We start from the raw sequence: 20493 nt of genomic DNA on the forward strand, positions 1-20493 counted from the left end.
AGATGGAGGACAATTTCTCTGCCATTTCCTGATTTTTATTTCGTAGAAACCAGTGTGCACCACTTATCCGCTATTCTCATTGCAGATTTTATTCACATTTGTACATTCTGAAATGGTCCTCAGACCGGTACCATTGCCATGGTCCATCAGGAATCACATCACCTAATTCACGTCAGCAAGTCTCCTGGCCCACCTGCACCTCTGACAGCAGAAAATGGAGTGGAAGTATTTTATTTTTTTTTCTGGAGTAATTTCCTTGTAATTAAATTACATGTTAAAGACAGGCTTTCACTACCTCGTGTTACAACATGGGAGCTTGCAGGTTTCCAGCGATAAGCAGGCTGTAGTCAATTAGAAAACCTCAGGGTTTTAAGAGTCTGTTCACTAAAATATGTTATAGTTCAAGTCGTTGTGTAACAACCCACATCTCTTACAGCTGTGAAACGCTCCCATCATCAAGTAGGTCTCTGGGACTCCCTCAGGAATGGCAGACTCTAGATATCCAGCTGCTAGGAACAAAAATAAATCTCTTTGAAGACTTATTTGCTGTCACATTGTGCGAGGACTTAGAAAGGCTGAAATATTTTAATCATTAATCTCCATTCATCAAATCTTGTCATTCTTAACAAAACTCCAAAATAGTTTCAGCTGTGAGTTGGATGTCAATGACACCTAGCTCCGTGCATAGATATCAGTTTTGTGAGATATGCCACACACAAGACATGCCTGCTGCAATTGAAACAACTCCTGCCCATGCAGAGACACTAGAGAACATTCCATAATTCATTATTATTTATACTTTTAGCTATTCTGCAGGAATAATAGCAAAACTTTAATAGCTATTGATCACAAACCTCTATTACCAGTATTATAATCTTTTTCAATAATGGTCAAAGAGTCTGTGATACTGACACATAGTGTTTGTTACCATTACTCTGGTGTAATATTAGCAGCAGAAATCACTGCTATTAGAAGTTGTCACTACATAGAAATATTTATTGCAGAGGCGTATTTGGAAAAATATCTGAAAATATCTTAGTGAGTGATGAAAAACTCAGTAGAATATGTGGGTCTTTATTTTGCTGGGGTTGGAAAAAACACATTTTCATTTCTTTTCTGAGTTCCTTGTTTTAAAGTAGTAATCATTTCTATTTTTTTCTCAAAATATTTTATTTTTTTATAGCTAACCTTAAAAGAAAGAAAACAAAAATAATATGAAGGAAAATGTGGTTGTATTTAAAACGTTCCTTGACCTCTTCCTTGGTTGTGCCTATAAACATTGTACAAATTAATAGCAAACGTTGCACAACTTAGAGGTAAGTTTTTAATGCCTTAAAAGACTTCTTGGCTGGCAAGTATTTCCAAACAAAGGAATCCCAACATATTTCTTTAGGCTGTTTTTTTCTCATAGTATTTCTTCTTATTTATAAGCAATGTCTTGCTTCTCCCAGTCTTCCACCCAGCCTTCTTGAGTAACACCAAGACCATTAATGCTACGTTTGTGGTGTTGCACCAGCAATCCTGGTGGAAGTCCTGTGGCATGCGGTTAGCAGAAGAGAAGGTGAATGTGTGTGGGAAAATGTGCTCAGGCTGCACAAATATCTGAAGCGTGCACATTAAAGAAAGAGCACTTTATTGCTGACCAAGTGCAAGGCTATTGCTTGAACATCATAGTGATTCTTTGCTCTGCTACGATTTAATCCAAAGGCCACCAAGATCAATGGAGAGAAGCTCCTCCAGACTTCACAAAAACTTTGCATCAGCCTGCCTTAATACCCTTCTACCAGAAGGCCAGAAATCCCTGCAGCCATCTAGGGAGAAAAAACCTTACCCCACTTCGGAGTCAAGATATCATTCAGGGATGCACAGGTTAGATCATCTTACCAGATAGATAGAGTATGGGAATGAGGAATAAAACATCCTAGCCCAACAGTTGTTTTCAAGGACTTTTATTCATTCTTTTGAAGCACAAGCCAAAGCCATTTGCAGGCTCCTGTGGAAATGTTCACATTAACATCAGTATGTAATTTTTCTGGGGTTTGGGTATATTTGAAGGACAGAGAATAATATAAGAATTGCTATGAAATGCTGAAAACATTTTGACCTGCTCTTGATTTTTTATTTTCTTTTATTTTTGAGTTGCTGGTTTATCACTATATTCAGTTCACGTTTAGAGAATACTTAGTAGAAAAAAAGCTCTTTATTAGAAGAATAGGGTAGCAAGCAAAGCATGAGCATTGTCTTGCTTTTTATTACAAGGATGAGGCCAAAGGTCTGGGCATAAAATGGTTCTGGACCTCAGTATTACCACTGAGAGTATACAGGCTTCTTCACTAGTAACCTATAGCCATGGGGAAAAAAAGGTATAATTAGCAGAAAGCTGGACAGTTTACTGAACGCATGTTCTCGCCTCCCTCCTTCTTAGTGAATTTTTCCATTGAGTTTTCTGCAGCTTCTGATTTTTTATTTTTATTTTTTAATTATTCCCTCCCAGAGAGGGATTTTCCTGTATCGTTATTTCCAAGAGTTTTCTGTCTGATTTATTTTCTATTTTCAGTACTCAATGAAGCAGAAAAACAATATTAGTCTTTGGTGACCAGGGAAAATAAAAAAAGTTCATGAAGGTGGTCTCCAGATGATCTAGTGCCTCGTAGAAGCGACCGCTTTGGTCTGCCTTCACACTGACTGGAAGCAAATCTCCGATGCCAGCAGGTTTGGCAAGTGCAGGTAAGCTGCGTTCGCTAAATGTGCTAAGAAATCACCCATACAAACATGCTCCAGCTTTGGCAGTATCCAAGCAGTGGCTATTACCACTCCAGGGAGGAAATAATTAAAGCCATTTCTTGACTATGACAGTTTGATACTGGTGGTTTTCAATGGCAAATTACCAACATCTGTACTGCAAAATTCAGCTACTGCTGCAATTATTCAGCAGGGATAACCACAGAGGTGCTAGGACTTTTTCATTTTCTATATGTTCCCTAGTTAGATGTGACCTACAATTAAGACCTAAACTACACATGGTGGCAAGTTCGGTCTCTTGTGTTAGAAATGTAAATGAAACCATATGGAAAACTTAATATGCTGTGAAAAACTCAATAGCAAATGCATCAAAGACAGAAAATGAAAGACTGGAAAAACATCTGAATGGGCTTCTTAATCATGTAAAAATTTCAAGTTTGCAGAGCAATTCAGAAGTAAAATTTATACAATTCATTCAATTCCACAAAAATGATGTCTTTTCATTCCCACATACTGTTCTAACTGTCTTGCATAGTAAACACAAGTAGAGTGTGACTGGACGAGCTGAAAACTCACGTCTAATGTCCATGGCAAGCAACTGGAACTCTTAATTGCTTTTGAAAGAAAAATGTAGCTAAAAGATAAATAATCTAGTCATATATAGAACTCAAACTCAAATATTTCTTTTTAAATACTTGCTAGAAAAGGGAATACAAATCTGAGCGGAAGTGAGAGGCTACGACATGAAATATATTTCTAAGAGAGAATTAGGTTTGAATTCATCATAAAATTACTGCTTTATTATTCCACTGCTTCTATTGTAGCTGTCTATCAGGGTTTTAAGTTATAATCCAATTGGGTCAAGGATTTACTGATATATGAAACTTAGTTTAGTTTGTAAAGTGGCACTCAGTCTTCAGCTTCATATCACTATTGTTTAAGCTTCAGAACCAGATCAAGGTGTAATATAACTGCTGTTAAAACGCACGGTCAGAAGGATGAGGGTTTCCTTTGTGTTTCATGCTCTCCTGGCTGGGTGGGCTTTCACACTGGGCAGCCACAGGTGTGCAGACTGCACTGATCCTGCCTCAAATACTTCACTGCTGAGAAAGGAGAGGGAAATTATCACCATGCATCAACCTCTTCTTGCCATGTACCTATGGTTCTGATGCATTAATACATAAGGGCTGATTCCCAGCTTTAGATTTGCAATAAACATTTTACATGAACTGTGTAGTATGGGATAAGAGACAAGTCGGAAGGAGTTACTTTGCATGACTATGGGCTGAAAAACAAAACAAAACAAGAACAACAACACAGAGAAATCTGCATGTTGTAAGCAAAAAGTGTAAGAAGAGTTTGCATAAAAAACAATTTTCTCTCATTTCAGTTGTGTTAAGGCCAAACAGTAGTAAATTTTTAATGCTGATGATAGTTATAGTCTTTATGGCGCTAATCAGGCTGTGGCAAAAATCATCTGTAGTCACTAAACAATTAAATGCCTACTTCCCTTTAGAAAAGGGAGAAACAGTGTTGAGCTCCTAGGAAATCAGAGCAAGTTTCTCAGAGGTAGCTATTTTAGGCTGCTCAGAGGGTTCTTTGTGAGTAAAAGGATGAAGATCTTTGGTGGACAAAGGTAGCTTGTTTTTTATTTTCCTGTTCTGTTGTGGTTATTTCAATTTAATTTAGGTATTATAAGTGCCAATAAATCTAATAGAACATTTAAAGGATCATAGGCATTTATATTTTGAAATTGATAAGGAAGAGAATGTCTAATTTTAATGATGCATTATCATTGCAATAATAAAGCAATTTTCGGTCCTCGTTGCAAGCAGAGTGTTGTGCTGGCTATGTTCTTATCAATGGGCCAAAGGATGCTAATTTAACCAATGTCCCCATCATGCAAATCCTACTTGTAGACCTCAGGAAAGAAATAGGTCACTAAATTTTTTGTGGTAGTACTGAATCCAAGTGCTGTGAAGCGAATTAAATGCAAACTAAGTAGACTAGGAAATGTTTGTAGTTTTGAAAAGCAAGGGCAGCTGCTGTATATGCAGTTGGATGTAGATTATATAGAAGAAAATACGCATGTAAATATCTTTTTTCATTCTGACTCCACATTTCACGTGAGCATGGACAGAACAACTCTAGATACTATATTCTCATCAGCAGCACTTTAAAACGTTGTCATGACTTATAGCAGTGAGAAACATAGAAATCAATATTGATTGGCCACTAAATTAAGAGTAATATGATGGCATAGTTTCCAGGCAAATCCACAGTGCCTTGATTTATGAGCAGGTCTGGGAAAAAGGGGTAAGGATAAGGTTTAAAAGGTATAATAATTTTGTGATTGAGATTTTTCTCATGTAAGACTAAACTAATAGTTTAAAAAGAGGAACTGTGTGAGTGCAATGATCTAAAAGGAAAATTTTGTCAGTCTCTAGGCTGTTTGAGAGGAGTTTTAGCCTCTTACCAGAGTACTGAGCCATTTCACTGTGTATTGGAGTCATCAGGGAAAATACAGCATGAAGCTAATAGTAATGAGAAAAGAAAATGACTTTCCTGTGATGCAGGTTGGAGCGAGCATAAGTTGCATCTCTTTTTTGTCATGTTGATCTTTTGTTTTGTGTTACTGCTGGGTGTATTCAGTTCCAGAAACTTTGCAAGTATAGCTGTTTATGTATAATATCTCCATTTAGGGAAACCCACCAAAGTAATTTGAAGTGTATTTCTCCTAGGAATCTATGTAATCCAACATTTATTTTTACCTGCCTCTTGATGATCAGGGGCAGTAATTTATATATATTTATATATTTTTAATCAGGTTGGTTTGTGCAACAAGCTATATCTGACAGCCATATCTAACATGTTTGTTTGAGTGGAGCCATGTGCGAGTTGCAAAGCAGAGAACCCAACCCACTGTGTCACTAACTAAATCCCAGGGCTTTGTATTTCCGCATATTTTTGTTTCTCTAAGGCCAGTGAAGAGGAAAACTAAGGGAAATCACAGAGAATGAATGCCATAAGGAACTGTTTCTCATCTGGTCATGTTTACACAAAAATACAGAGAATTATGCCTTTAAAAGTTCAGGTCTTAGAATGGAGATTTGTGCTTAGCAGGCATAAGTCAAGAAGTCACTTGCAACAAAACTGGTTTGTTTTTTATCATCACTCGCAATATCCTGATTCTCTGCTAGCTATTGCAAACAGTTTGGTGAGCAAGCAGAAGAGATGTCAGTGGACAAGGTATCACTAAAAAAAATTCTTGGCCATTGCTAGGTAAAGGCATGACTTAGTACAGAAAAGTATGATTTAGTCACTGAATCGATTTTTAAAATAACATTTCTCCAAAGGCAAGAAACAAACCTTAGAAAATATATTTATATCTGGTGATAGAAGAAACTAATATTTTTTTAATCTGAAAGTGCAAAATGATAATTTGTATTTTCTGAACATTATGAACAAAGCCAGACAACTCCATAGTTTTTGAAGAATTTCACTGATAGTCTTCTAACTGAAGGCATGATCTCAGGAGAAATCATCCTCTCCATTCTGGATTTTAATTTTTGTTCAAGTGTTAATTTCTAAAAGCTGGCAAGTATCGATTCTCTGAATTCAAAAAGTTGAATTTTTGAAGGTTTTGAAACTTAGGAGCTATAGGATTTGGTGCTTGAAATATTCAGTCTTGGAGTTTTGTCAGGAGTCTCCAAAATTGTTCTTTGTTTCTTCAGTCAGCTGTAAGGGATGCTAAGTTCTCCTAACAAAAAATATTTGAGCAGCATAAAGAGTTCTTGAGAATGAAAAGAATTTTCTTGAATACAAATAGTATTTTTCACAAAACGCTTCAAATTTCTTTGTAGCTTTTTCTTACTGTTCACTCATTTACTTCATCATGATTATGGCATCAGTGTGATGATTTCCTTGGGGAACCCTGTCTTCAAGTTTCAGGAAAAAACATGGTACAGTTGAGTTTATGAGAAAATTGCTTGTGCTCTAGACATGACACTGTCGTGTCCTGCTTCTAGAAATGCTTCAGTGCTCCTTTGTCAAAGACTCCTGTTTCCTTTCTTGAAGCCTGCTGGCTGGCAAGAGGACCTGGGTCAGGCGGGCACACACCCCCAGCACGACAGCTGTGCTGCGCCCTCCGGTCCCAGCCCTGGCTACATCCAGGCTGTCTCTCCACCCAGTGCAGCAACAGCTCTTCTCTGTCTGCTTCTGGTCCCAGGACTGCCTGATGCGTGATGGCATTGATTCTTTCCCTGGGATTGCTTTAGTGACTATGACAACAGAAATGTGATATTTATTCATACACAGAAGATACAGAAAGAGCAGTTGCGACACGAAGGTACAAGGATAAATAAGAGCTGCTCTCTGCAGCTCTGTGTCAGGACTGGAGGAGTACATGGCAGTGCTCCTGCAAATGTTTGCATGTAGATTTAACTGGGCAGGAGCCCCCAGACTTTTGTGCAGGCAAAAACATTGCCGTCTTGTGATCTGTAGTTAACACGGACAACACTAATAAACTGCAGTACTTACTGGGATGTTTCCCTGTCCTATTAAAAAAAGGAAATTATATAATCTAATATTTCTCTCCACTGCCATCTAGTGAAGTTATTACGCTGCATAAAGGCTTTGATACTCTCAGCTGATCATTTTAACTGCTAACCATATCTTAGTTGCATACAGGACTTTGTGCAGAAAATAGAGTTTGAATGTAAAGTAGCTAATATTCATCCTTAGAATAATAGCAAATGAGACTAATAATACCAAAAAAGTTAGGTAGTGTAAGTCTAATTGTAGAATTCTAACAGTGATTACAATGCTAGAGATATTCAAGGCTTTTGAATAAAGCAAGGACTAAATATCTGCAAGCTGATAGAGTGGTTTATATTCAGTCATCTTCAACCCTCCCCCCCCCGAAAGTAAACGGGTTTCTTAGGGATGAAACCAATATAAGTTTAGAAATAAAAATGTAACTCTTGTGGTAAATGTATACTTTCTGTTTTGTAAACCATCCTAAAAGATTTTAAACTTAAGATTTGGTTACTGTATGCTGTTACTTCCAGAATCTTGCAGAAAGTTTATCCTCACACAGAACATCCCTTCATTAAGGTCTGAAAGGGACTCCAGATGCCCTTTGGACATTGCCCTGCACCAAATCAAGCTCATAATTAGTCCATTCTATCCCTTCAAATAAATGATCTTTTCAGTCTCTGATCTCTCCTGATCCACCTTTTGTGTGTGTGTGTGTTTGTGTGTCTCAGTTACCAGTCTGTATCTTCTACTTTAAGTTTGTATCTTCAAGTCCACGGAATGATGCTCACCAAAATCCTCAATGAAGTTCTTTGGCCTAGAATTTAAACAATATATTTCAAAAACAAACTGCTGAGATTTTCATTAATTGACTATGCTCAACTATGTCAAGCAAAAGACACCGTGGGTGTATTCTTTTTTTCCTGCTTCCTGTGCCAGGATGTGCATGTCCCCAGGTTATGCTATGAGCAGTGCCTGATCTGGAAAGAGAAAAGAAATGGAACAATTATACTTCTCCATTTCTGTTCAACTCGATGAGATTGATTTTGTTTAAAGATCCTTGGCTATTTTTGTTACTTACAAGTAGGTCAACCCATCTTTTCCTGATAGTGGAAATAGCTAAAATAGGACATGCAGCTCTAAAGTCATTACTGCCTTCATATGTCATTCAGTGAGCAAAATCTCTGTCTTAATGCTCCCATGAACCTCTTCCTAAAACCAGAAGCTTTTTGCAATACAAGAGCCTAAAATTAATTGAAGTTGAAAACATACATAATATTAACACAATTTAGAAGAATATATTGAGACAAAAATAATCCCTTCTGTGGCTGAAACCTGTACTTCCATTACCATAGCTGAGTGATATCTCTAAACTCTGTCGCATTCACTGTATCTCAATTTCACTTGCACAGACAGGATGGAAAAGCCTAAGCTCATACAAGGCTAATCTGTTTGCTTTTGTGTCTAGCTTTAATAGATAGATGGGGCTTATGTAATTATTTTTAGTTTTGTCCTACTGAACTTGTTATTTTCCACAAAATCTACCAGGCAACATTTACTGGCAAACTTTTGGTGTGTATCCTTCAGCCCTAACTGATTAAATACTGTGTTAAAGTAGAAAGATAGGATGAGTTAACTTATATTTTAACTTGAGGTTAGCTGCTGAGATGTGTATTACAGACAGAAACTGTAGATTTATGGACGTGCTGTATTTTCTGGAGTTATGAAAAGGAGGTCAAAGGATCACAGAATGGTTGAGGTTGGAAGGGACCTGTGGAAGTTATCTGGTACAACCTGTTTGCTGGAGCAGGTTGCAAACTAGAGCAGATTTTTTGGATGGAAAGTTAGTTGGAGTGGTCCAAAACATATCCAGGTTGCAAACTAATGGTTAAGGACTGTGAGAGCTCAGAGTAAATCATTCACATTTACTCCTTTTATTTATCTGACTTGGCCTATCTAAAATGTTTAGCAGACAAATTTCCTCCCAGATATTAGCCAAGCTCAACCTGGAAGTCTAAAGTAGAGCATGAAAAAGTAAAATAGAGAGTGAAACAAATGGTCATCTGGCAACCAAAAGACAAGTCTGGGGTGTAGTAAAGTTCTGGCTATTATTTATTTGGGGAAAACCTTTTGATTAAAGTCTTCCATGGAATTGTATCATAAAGTATAAATTACTGAACAACAACTCTTAAAATTGCTTAAAAGTTTAGGGAATTCAGGAGGCTTTGAAAAATCTGATGCTTATAGTTCTGAATGAGGTTGCTATATGGAGTAATTGGAGCAATATTTAAAGAAAGGAACAAACCTTTATTCAGTTTACTGAGAAACGGTTAAATAGGACTTATTTGTATCTACTACTCCCCTAAGCCAAGCTGACCGAGTGATTAAGAGAAAGAGTTATTTTAGCTGTCTCTTGAGGCTGTCTTCTAAATAATCTTAAATCATATAGTCTGCACAGGCTTATTTACAATATGCCAGGATAGCCAGACAATGACCATGTTGCTAATTATAAGTAAGCAGACAGTTTGGTTCATTGACAACTTCAGTACTGATCTTTTGCTGAATAACATTTAATTTCTAGCCAAATTGCGTTTAAGCTTCTTTGTTCAAGAACTTGCCTTTCTGAGTTAGAAGCAATGACATTTGAATGCTTGATTGCATATTGCTATAATACTTACATTTATTTTTTATTGGAAAAATACCATTCTGAGTAGAAAACTACAGCCACTGTGTTATCTTTATTTACATCTTCATCCAAAAAGTTACAAGTTAATAGCATATAAAGAACCCACAATGAAGTTCCTAAGTAGCCCTATTATCAATAAACAGCGAAGAAAGTACCTTGTACTTAGGGATGTCAAGCACATCAGGAGGAAGAAGGAAGTTGAATTATGATGGCATTGCATGGTTCACATTATATTCTCAACCAGAATTCTTATTTCTTGTTTTGAAGTTGCCTGGTAAGGTTTCAGTATTAAGAAGCTCTCTTTTATTCTTTCCATGATTGTTTATGTTGGACCTCACGTACTCCAAGCTGTTTTTTTTAACTCACCCCAAAACATCAGAGTTTATGGACATTCCTACAGCTGATAAAGCAATGTAAATGGCCTTTATGTCTCAAGCTAAAAAGCAGTGTGGCAGATTAAATGGCATGCCCTTCTTTGAAAAGTGACAAGAAAGAAAAACTCCAAGAGTGCAAAGCCACTTGTTTTTCACTTTCAGGGTAAGCTGCTTGATGGATAGGTGGCTATAGAAGAGGGATGAATACAGGGCATTTTACTTAGACACAGGAAAGTTCAAGATTGATTACATACCCTAGTTTTGCATAGTGCAGCTTCTATACATAATATTAAATGCAGACTGGAGAACAAAGGTAAAATATTTCAGGATGTGCTGAATATGGATGACTGTAACATAATTATTTCCTCTTTTCAATGCATTGTTGTTTGTAATACCATGCTATAAAATTATCCTGTTGAAAAGATGAATCAATCTGATCAGGTGTATGAATGCTCAGCTACACAGACTTACTGCAGATGGATTTTACAAAGCAGTACTACAGTTTCTCAATCTGCCAGTAAGTTGAATGCTGTTCTATTTCCACAAGAAAAATGTAATAAAAAATGAGACATCAAGAAATCTATGAAAAATGTGGGGGGAAAAAAAAAAAAGGATTTGAATTCTAATTCGCAGTAACATAAAGTATCTGCAAAAATGGCTTGTTTTCAGTCAAACTTTTCTAATCAAGCATTAAAATGTTTTGTTTTCCTGAGAAGTTAACCTGTCCATTGTATTCTTCTTTATTCCTGCATTCCATCAGAGCAATAACTGTATTCCACCTTGTATGTACATTTTCCATTATATATTGGAATGAATGTATATTAAAAAATCTGGTGAAAAGGGAGAAGGATATAAGCTACAAATTTTGAAGGTAATCTTGTTGCATAAGATCAGTATCAGACTTAGCATTCATTTTGTCTAAAATCATGTGTCCTATATGCATATTGACCAAGGATGAATACTTAGGAAGAGAAAAACATAAGAAAACAATTAGTGATATTTCCCCAGAATTCTTTTCTGGCCTCTGTTGCTATGTGGCCCAGGATCTTCCTGAGCCAGAGCTGGTGTGAGCTTGACCCAACTCTTGATGGATTTTTCTTCCATAAGTTTTGCCAATCACTCTCTAAATCCAAGGAAACTTCTGGTGTTCTGGTCCTGACTGTGGAACCACGTCTATGAATCTGATTTTGGTGGGTTTCAAAAATCCAGGGCAAGTTTTGTGGTCCTGACCCTAATGAGGTTGATGGACTTCTTCTGACTGGGACTCCATCCTTGCTTCTACTTGCACAGATTGCATCTGGTACACAGGCTGCCATACAGCCCAGTTCTTCTGAAGGAATTAAATAAGTATAAATAATAAAATAAATAAAAATAAAGACTTCTGGGAAAATTATTTGATGTCTGTCCTGTCTTAGACTCATTTGGTGGATGTAAAAGTAGTGTCGTAACAATCACTTAATATTTGTAGAGAAAAACAGAACTCAGCAGTATATTATTGTGCAAATTTGTATATAGGTTGCATTTTTTTATTTGTTTACTTAGAGTAAGTAAAAAAGAGGTTTTTTCTTTTTTTTTTTTCAGGTAGAAGGCATAGAGATTTTGCTAATAAGGGCAGATTCTTTTGATGTCAGGCCTCACACTGCATAAAATTCATAGACTCATCATTAGTTCTTGTCATCTCTTAGGGGCTTTTGGCTTGGGGCCAAACAGTTGATATAGTAGAGAGCTTCCAGCTAAAATAACAGCCTCTGCATCTTTATCTTCCCATCCATCAGATTGTTGGTGGAAGATAGGGCTAATTTGTCACTCTATCCACTTGGAAAAGTTTGATAAATGGCTTAATTAGACTTTTTTTTATTAAGAAATCATATTTCTTGAGAACTGGAGGTTGGGAAAACAATGGCTAAGGAGTGAATTAGAAAAGGAAAATATTTTTTCTTCAGTAAAGATCAGAGGAGACATGACCATTATGTGAGCATGAGAAGTGGAAGGAGTGCAGTTGGTTGGAAGGAGTTTCAAGGAAAAACAAAACAAAAAAATAACAAACAAGTGTTCTGCAAGCAGAGCAGTAACCTGGAGAGTGTGGGCTTGACAGTGTCTCTATAGAAGCATCAAGCTGCAGAGTGCCAATTTAAATACGCTGCCTCCCAAATTAGAGTGCATTTAAACCTCTATGTTGAGACCTCTAAAACAAATAACATGGCACCATTGTACCCGGAAGACCATCCAAAAATACAATTAAGTATATTGTTTTAATGCTTTTTAATCCAGGTTGTCATATATAATGAAGGGAACCATGCTCTTGAGGACACTCCTTGTGCTGGTTAGTGTCTATGCCAGTCAAAGTGAGGACTTCAATTGAAACCTCATTCTTTAGTTTGGGGAAAGAGGGGACAAGACCATGGCCATGTGCAATTCTTTTTGTGATGAGTCAAAGGCTGAACAAAGCAGGATCACAGTTTTCAAATATCCCTGCACAGAACACACTAAAGTTAAAAGGATATTTCCATTTTCTTCTTCTTGTGAGGTCATTTCATGGCTTATGAATAAAACACCTAAAAGGATTAAAATCAGTAATTTTGGTACTTTTGGAACTTTCAGCCATAAAAAAGGGAGAGGGAAGTTGCATTAAGTTCTTTTCCTGTGTGTTGCTTTAGCCACTGTGTTTAGATAGTTACCCCTCTACTTTACATATGTAACTATGACGTGTACACACGTATTCACACGTGTGGATGTCTGTGACATCTGGCAAATCTTAACGTGTTATATATGCCTGGACTTTGTATTTGTAACTATCTTTTTATGTAACTATGCTATTTGGGTCACCAAAAAGCATCATTCTTCTTCCTCTTGTCTGATGTAAATTAACAAGGCAACAGACAAATTTCATTCTCCACTTTTCAATAAACTGTCCAGAAATTGGATGTAGTTCAGAAATAATTTTAAGACTCCTTAACCTCCAGGCAAAAAATTATTTTAGGAAGCAAAAGACAAATATTTTTCAATTAATAAGATTTAGCATCCCCTTCTATGCAATGCATTAATATGAAATGACACTGAGGGGTAATAGGCCTGGAATTAATACTTCCCCAAGGAAATGTCTTATCTTTTGCACTAAATTAACTGTGTCTTTCTCACACATCCTAAAGCTGTCACTTTGGGCATTCTGCTTAAGGAAATGTCTTCTGATTTAAAGTTTCTGAGAAGAAAGGCAAAACAAATGTGGTTAAACAATAATGACCTCTTACGCCCCAGTCTCCACAACCCTTTCTGAAGTGGGTAGCTGTTACCATTACCATTAAATCATTAACACTCCTCAAAGGTCACTGGGACAGATTGTGGGAGTAGCCTCCATGTGGGTCAAATCCTGGAGGCATTACATCTGTGAAAGCACAGCAGAAAATAGCAGGGTAACGAGGCAATGAATCAGCATAACACGGAACTGCATAAGGAGACTGTTGATGAGGAGTTTGCAGGCCGGCCTGCAGGCAATTGGTACAACTACAACCAGAAATGGTTGCAGGTTACTGCTATCTCCTGGTGGCCTCTCTGAGACCTAATAATCACAATGCAAGCACTATACTGCAGGTATTCTCCATCGCTGCAAGCCAAGGTCACCAAAAGGGGACTTTGGGACCTGCTCTTGCTAGTCTTCCTGTTTTGGCCCACCTGCTGATGGGACCCCTGCTCTTTGTGGCTGCTCTCACCAGAGACCACAGCAGGAGGGCCACGCTGACATCCAGCTCAGCAGATGTTGTTTGCTGAGCCAGTTTTGCAAAAATGCTTCATCTGTGCTATTCTGTCTTGCTCCTCTGTTGACAGCAGTTGCAAAATGCCCTGCATTGCTGTTTGTAGCTGGCAACTAGTAAGAGCTCCAAGTTGGGTCTTGTTGTAAATAAGGTACATCCTTAATGTAATAGGAAAAAATGATGTAAAAAAGTACCATTTGGTATTCCTGGCTATAGTTTTTTTCTCAGTGTAATCTAATTTATGAGTTTATATGATGACTCAGTTTTACCATCTCCTCTTAGAGTATCAGGACTGGTACCCTGTGACATTTTCCACCTCAGGGAATGGTTGCATATGTCCTAGCTCACATGAACAGCATAATGGTCATCACTGGACCAACCGTGATGGGTGAAGCTATTCATGTGCATGTTTACAGGATCTGGTCCCAAGATAGTAACTGCCCCTATTACTAGTGAACTGAAGATAAATTGTACTTGCAGCTTTAGTTCTTCACTAGGAAATCTGATTTATCTAATTGCAGAATCTAAAAGTTCAGCAAAGTGACTACACATTGGGACATGAAAAGTGCATTTACAGGATTATTTTTGCATTGAAGGGAAAGGAAATCAAGCATTTTTTTTCCGTATAAAGAAATGTTTTAGACACAAGGAAAAAAGGAATATGTCAATCCTTGTGTTGCTGATTTGCTATTTTAAACTAAGTGAATATATGCAATATGCTTTGCTATACTTTAAAAATAAGAACTGTGAGAAATAAAACTCAATAAGTCTACAGTAATTCTTTGTTTTTATTTAGGGACAGTTGTGGATATTAATATTTTAAATTAATTCAATGTGTTTTGAGTTGCTCTGCCACTTAGTTTACTTGAAAACTAAAAACATTTGTAACAAAACAGCTAGATTGGTTTTAAGTCAAACCAGTGTAAAAGAATATGTAAAACTAATGGCGTACTTCAGACCATTAAAAAAAAAAGAAAAAAAAAGCCTTTTGGACTATAAATGAAAATGATTTCAATTTATGTGCATTAGAAACCAAAGCTAAAACTCTACAGCTACTTCAAAAAAAAATATAAATTAATTCTCCAGACATTCACATTATGATTCCCTCTACCCACCCACCTATGCCCCCCCCCAAAAAAAAAAATAAAAAAATTCAATATAAAGTGAACTCAAGGTCATTTCTACAGGTATTGAGCATCCAGGAGAGCTGGAATGAGTACATTGGAACTAACTGGAAGTTTTGCAACCAGGTCTTTTTTGAATCCTGTGAATGGCATATCTGCAGTTTTAACTACATAAATCTGTTATGTTATAGCACAGAAGCAAGTATCTTCTATATTAGTCAGTCAGTGGTGAGGTCCGGAGAGTAGAGCTAATGGAAGCCCTGATCATGAAGTAGACATATAGAGCAGAAAAAAAAAAAAAAAGCTTTGAAGTAGATATATAGAGCAGAAAAAAATATATATATAATTGTCTTTAGGCATTTCCAGTAGGCATTTTCAATATCACAGCTTTACTGTATTGTACAACTAGAAGTGATCAGTAGCTGGAAATAGCCTTTGATGTCTCATGTGAACATCAATATGAGCATGCAGTAGTGAGTCTAAAGTGACCATGATACTAAGCTCCACATGGTCAGTGCTCTTGAAGGTATTGATCTATTTAATTTGAGGTGATTCTCAAGCATTTCGGCAGATGAACTTGGTTTCTTAAAAATGATCAAGTGTTCTCTCATCAGCAGTTTACTGCATGTAGAATAGGCTTAGATATTTTTACAGGTACATTAAGCACCATCTGCAAAATGATTGTGAATCTGCCATTGATTTGCTTTTTTATACTTAGTATCGTACACACTTTAAAAGAATCTGTTATATGTGAATAGAAAAGAACAGCTCATAACATTTTACAATTACTGTAAATAAATCATATCTAGCAGTCTGTCCTAAGGTGAAATGAAGCATATTTTTATTATTTCACCTTACAATATAGTGTGTTTTAGTCAAACCAAGTTCTTACTTGTTTTATTTAGAGCCTGAACTGAAATCATTACACTTTAGTTCTTCATAAAATGCTTGGAAACTAGACTTTTCAGTAAGGATTTCAAAATGATGTCATTCTTACACAGTTGAAAAGTTTAGACCAAACAGGGGACAGCAGAAACAAAGGGCCAGGTTCATTCAAGCATTAAAAATAGTACATGAATGGATCCCAAGTGGAATTTAGTTATGTAAGGACTTCACAATCTGATCATAGTGATGACCTGCAGATTCCTTAGCTGTAGTTCAAATTCATTTCTGGAAAGAGTAGGTAGAAGCTAAAACATTCATGGCATTTTTTCTGAAATGAAGAAAATTGCCAGCCTTCCTCCTTCTTGTGACATGATAACACTTGAATAGTTATTTTAGTTATGGTGAACTCTATCCTTAGGATTGGTTGGATAAATAGGATTTTTTTGTTTAAATAAATATGTATTATTAATAGTTTGATAATTTGGTTGATAGCTGTTTTCAAAGGGGAAGAATATAACACAATCAGGAAAGTGTGTGATAGTCTCTCTACTGAACTCAATAGTAATATCTTTTGGTCTTCCTGTCTAGTTCATCTATTGAGATAATCTCTGCCGAACTTTTTCATCCATTACATATTATCTACAAACTAAATAAACTCCATTTTCTTTTCAATACAGATTCCAGTTGCTCATCCAGTTGCTTCTGGACTTATTAAGGTAAGTGAGAAACACAGTGAACTTGAATGAATATAAAACTAGGAGAGATCATAAAGCATAGGATATGCATGTACTTAAAATTGTTTATGTATGTTTGCTTTGATCTTTAAATGTAAAACTAATGCTCATCGCAAGTTCGTAATTGCTTACCAGAACCAGATTTGCCTTTCATTGTAGCATCAAACTTGAGATAATAATAGCAGCATGAAAAATAGCTCCTAAGTTGCCAGGATGAAAAATAGCTTCTGAGGTTTTAATGTATGATGCTTTTACTCTTTTGGCTTTTGTTTGCCTTTAGAACCAGAAATGAACGTATTATCCTTTCAAATTGCTTTGATAAATCTCATTCCCTTTAGGATTAAACATTCCTGAACATCTTTATGTTTCACTGATCTCTTTCAAACAAACATAAATTAATTCTTTAGCTCAGAATTTCTACTCATGAGACGTAATTCTCCTTGTCTCTAGCATTATTATAGTCAAGTTTGTTTGTTCAAAGTGACCATCATGTTACTGTTTTGATTTGTGCTATTTGACATAGCTGGTTTGTATACTTAAGGGAAGTACAGAGATCATGCATGGCATTGAGCAGTGCAAAACAAGACTCAGATTTTAATGCTGTAGTGTCCTACAAGGGCAAGTTAGAGGGTTATATGTCAAATGTCAGTTGTAGATGCAAATCTAAGAGACTTTTTTGTGTAGAGTTCAAACGCAGGTGTAACCACCAGGTACTAGCTACTTTGTGATATGGTGTATCTCCACTGAATTAAAGCTGAGGAGAATACATGTATAGACAGGAGTTCACTCTTCATAAATACTCATACACAAACATTTGCAAAATTGTTAATGGCATAACATGACTCAGCTCTCTTGAAATAATTGAACCATGTGATTTATACCACTAATTTTAGTTGACCATGCTGTAAACTTCTGGAAGCTGACCCTATTCAAAAGAGCGTGATACAAAAAAACATTTTTTTCTGCAGAAAAGGTATCCACTGAAAATGATACTAAACTTAAAACAGTACAAGTCTCTATCAGAGTGCTGCAGTTCCACACAGCCAAGTATTCATCTGGTTTTATGGGCCTGCTAGGTGTCACTTGACTTTTTTGGGGTGTGTATTTCTTAATGTATATTTATGTGGACAGCGCCGATCTGGTTGTAAACAATATAGCTGGCCAGGCCAGCTGGATGGTAAGGAAGCACTGGCCACAATTGTGAGTGATGTAGGTGTTGTATAAAAAAGCACCCAGCGTGTGCTACTGGTCTTCCGGGGATGCTGCAAGTGGCCACTACCACCCCAGCACATGGTGGGAATCATTTGGTATAACTGGTTTTCTCACTTGCAACTTCTGTTTAGGGGCTCTGGAGCGGGAGAGACATACAGGGAGGATCTGAAGGACGCAGTGTCTGTGCCTGGCACCACTCTGCAGGGCAGCTTTTGGCCAAGGGGCCTGTGACAAGTTGGGTTGTCCAGGCTGCCTTTGGGGGAACCCAAAGAGAGCTGAGCATTTCCCAGGTTTCTTCACTGCACATGAACTTGGCGTCCTGTGAGCTGACCCAAGCAGACAGTGGTCAGCCAGTGAATTTGGCATGGAAGAAGGTGGTTTTGCAGGGCAACAGTTCACCAGGGGTGACCTCTCTTTCTAGTTCCCTGGAGATATTTGTTAGTCAGCCACAATCCTTTTGGTTGTCTGGCCCTCAGTTTTGGCAAAACAGTTTTCTGACATGGCTGAAGTCAAAATATAAGAATTTTGTGAACAGTTCAGGCTTTATATTATGAGAGTTTGCTGTGAGATATCTTGCCTAAAGACATTCTCCATTTTTCCTGTTTGCTTTTCTAACAGCCTACTAGACAAATCTGTAGATTTATACAAAGAACATCGAAACAAACAGTTCACATACAGTATTCAATATTAATATAGTAACTTAGACGAGGTATGCACACTCACGTAGCTGGTAAAGTGCATGAATCACAGAATGGGTGGGGTTGGAAGGGACCTCTGAAGATCATCTAGTCCAACTGCCCTGCCGAGCAGGATCACCTAGGGCACAGTGCGCAGGATGGCATCCAGGTGGGTTTTGAATATCTCCAGAGGAGGAGACTCCACAGCCTCTCTGGGCAACATGTTCCAGTGCTCTGTCACCCTCACAGTAAAGAAGTGCCCCCTCATGAAGGAGATACAGACTTGACAGAAGATGAATTCTTGTCCCAGCAAATCTTTTTAAGGATATCAGTGTTCAGGAAGAAGGAAGAAATGTCCAATTCTATCTCAGATGGAGTCTGCAGCACCTATGTATTGTTCAATAATTCATTTTTTAATGTTTAATTAATTTTAAATTACATGTCCTAATGATATGGCAGTACTTGAATGAATGAGATGGCTCATGCACACCAGATAATTTGAAAAAGTTCAAATGAAAAAGAAAATCACAATTCTTGCTGCAGATTATGAGTATTTATTTTAGACTTACTAAGGCTTTGAACAAGGCTATATACATTTTACTTAATGAGGCTGGCATGTCATATAAATGGTTTATGAGTTCTCTGGTTCAGGAACAAGGCTTTATAACTGATACAGTACAATTCTGAAGTATAGAGGTGTAAGAGACAAAACCAATCTACATTGAGATACATCCAATTTGTGTTTTACTTTGCATTTGACTTGATGTTCAGCCGCTCAACAGTCATCCTGTAATTGGACTTATAAAATTACACTCTCATTCCCTTTAGTGACAGGGAAACTGCTAAAGGAAGTGTCTGCCATACTCAGTTTAATTTCTACCGTCATCCAAACACACAGATGGTTATTCAAATCTCATCTAGGAAGGAAAGTAGGACTCTTCCAATCAAAGTGCTGTGAAATTTCTAGTACTCTGGACAGGGCAGAATGAGTGCAAAAACGCTCTCCCTTGCACTGAAATACTGCTGCAGGGTTGGTGTTATCCCAGCTCCAGTGATGAAAAAAATACTGGCAAAATGTTTAAAAATAGACTACAAAATATGTGTTTTAAAAGTCGATGTATTTTGTGATTCAAATTTAATGTTTACACTGTCTACTATTCCGTTCAAGAAGATGTATACATTTCCAACATGTATATTGTATTTTTGCATATTGTAGACCTAGTTCAATTTAGAAACATATAAAAGTAATTCCAAATGAAATTACATAAACCCATAGTATTAAACTGGATTGCTTTCACATACAGGCTTCTTATTAGACTTCGTGTATTAAGATTAGGACTTGCCAGTTACGGTGATGTTATATTCATACTTAAGAGTTATTCCATGCCATTGGTGCATTTTTACTAGTTATAAATTAAATTGGACGCTTCCTATTATATCTATTATTGGCTGAATAAATTATGTGTTAAAAATTGACCTCCTAAGCATTTCCAGGTAAAAAACAAATAGGGTAAAAGTGATTTCAATATCCATGGTTTTGTGGTGATTTAATTTTGTTGATTTCAGAATTATGTCATAGGCATTATTGTTCTTTACTTAATTTAAAAAAGAAGAAGAAAGCCAATATAAGGAATCCTTAACATTGCTATGAAGAAATGTTCTACTACCACAAAAGCTCTATTTCTCACTAACCAGTTCAGGCATCTCTAAAACTCTAGGAACTGAAGGTGGTCTTTTTAGGTGCAGAAAGGTACACCAGAACGTTGTAAAATTA

At 36.9% G+C, this 20493-nt stretch overlaps 1 long non-coding RNA gene across 1 annotated transcript in view; it reads left to right on the plus strand.

Moving 5' to 3' along the window:
- LOC310899535 overlaps nt 1–20493 on the plus strand; it is a 47783-nt gene that overhangs the window by 18787 nt on the left and 8503 nt on the right. Inside the window, exons 5-7 of the long non-coding RNA XR_014584367.1 lie at nt 86–1869; nt 2558–2727; nt 16774–16812. This is a non-coding gene — a long non-coding RNA (uncharacterized lncRNA). The remainder of the gene's footprint in view (nt 1–85; nt 1870–2557; nt 2728–16773; nt 16813–20493) is intronic.

Source organism: Anser anser, assembly GCF_964211835.1.
Source record: "Anser anser genome assembly, chromosome: 4".
NCBI classification, from domain to species: Eukaryota; Metazoa; Chordata; class Aves; order Anseriformes; family Anatidae; genus Anser; species Anser anser.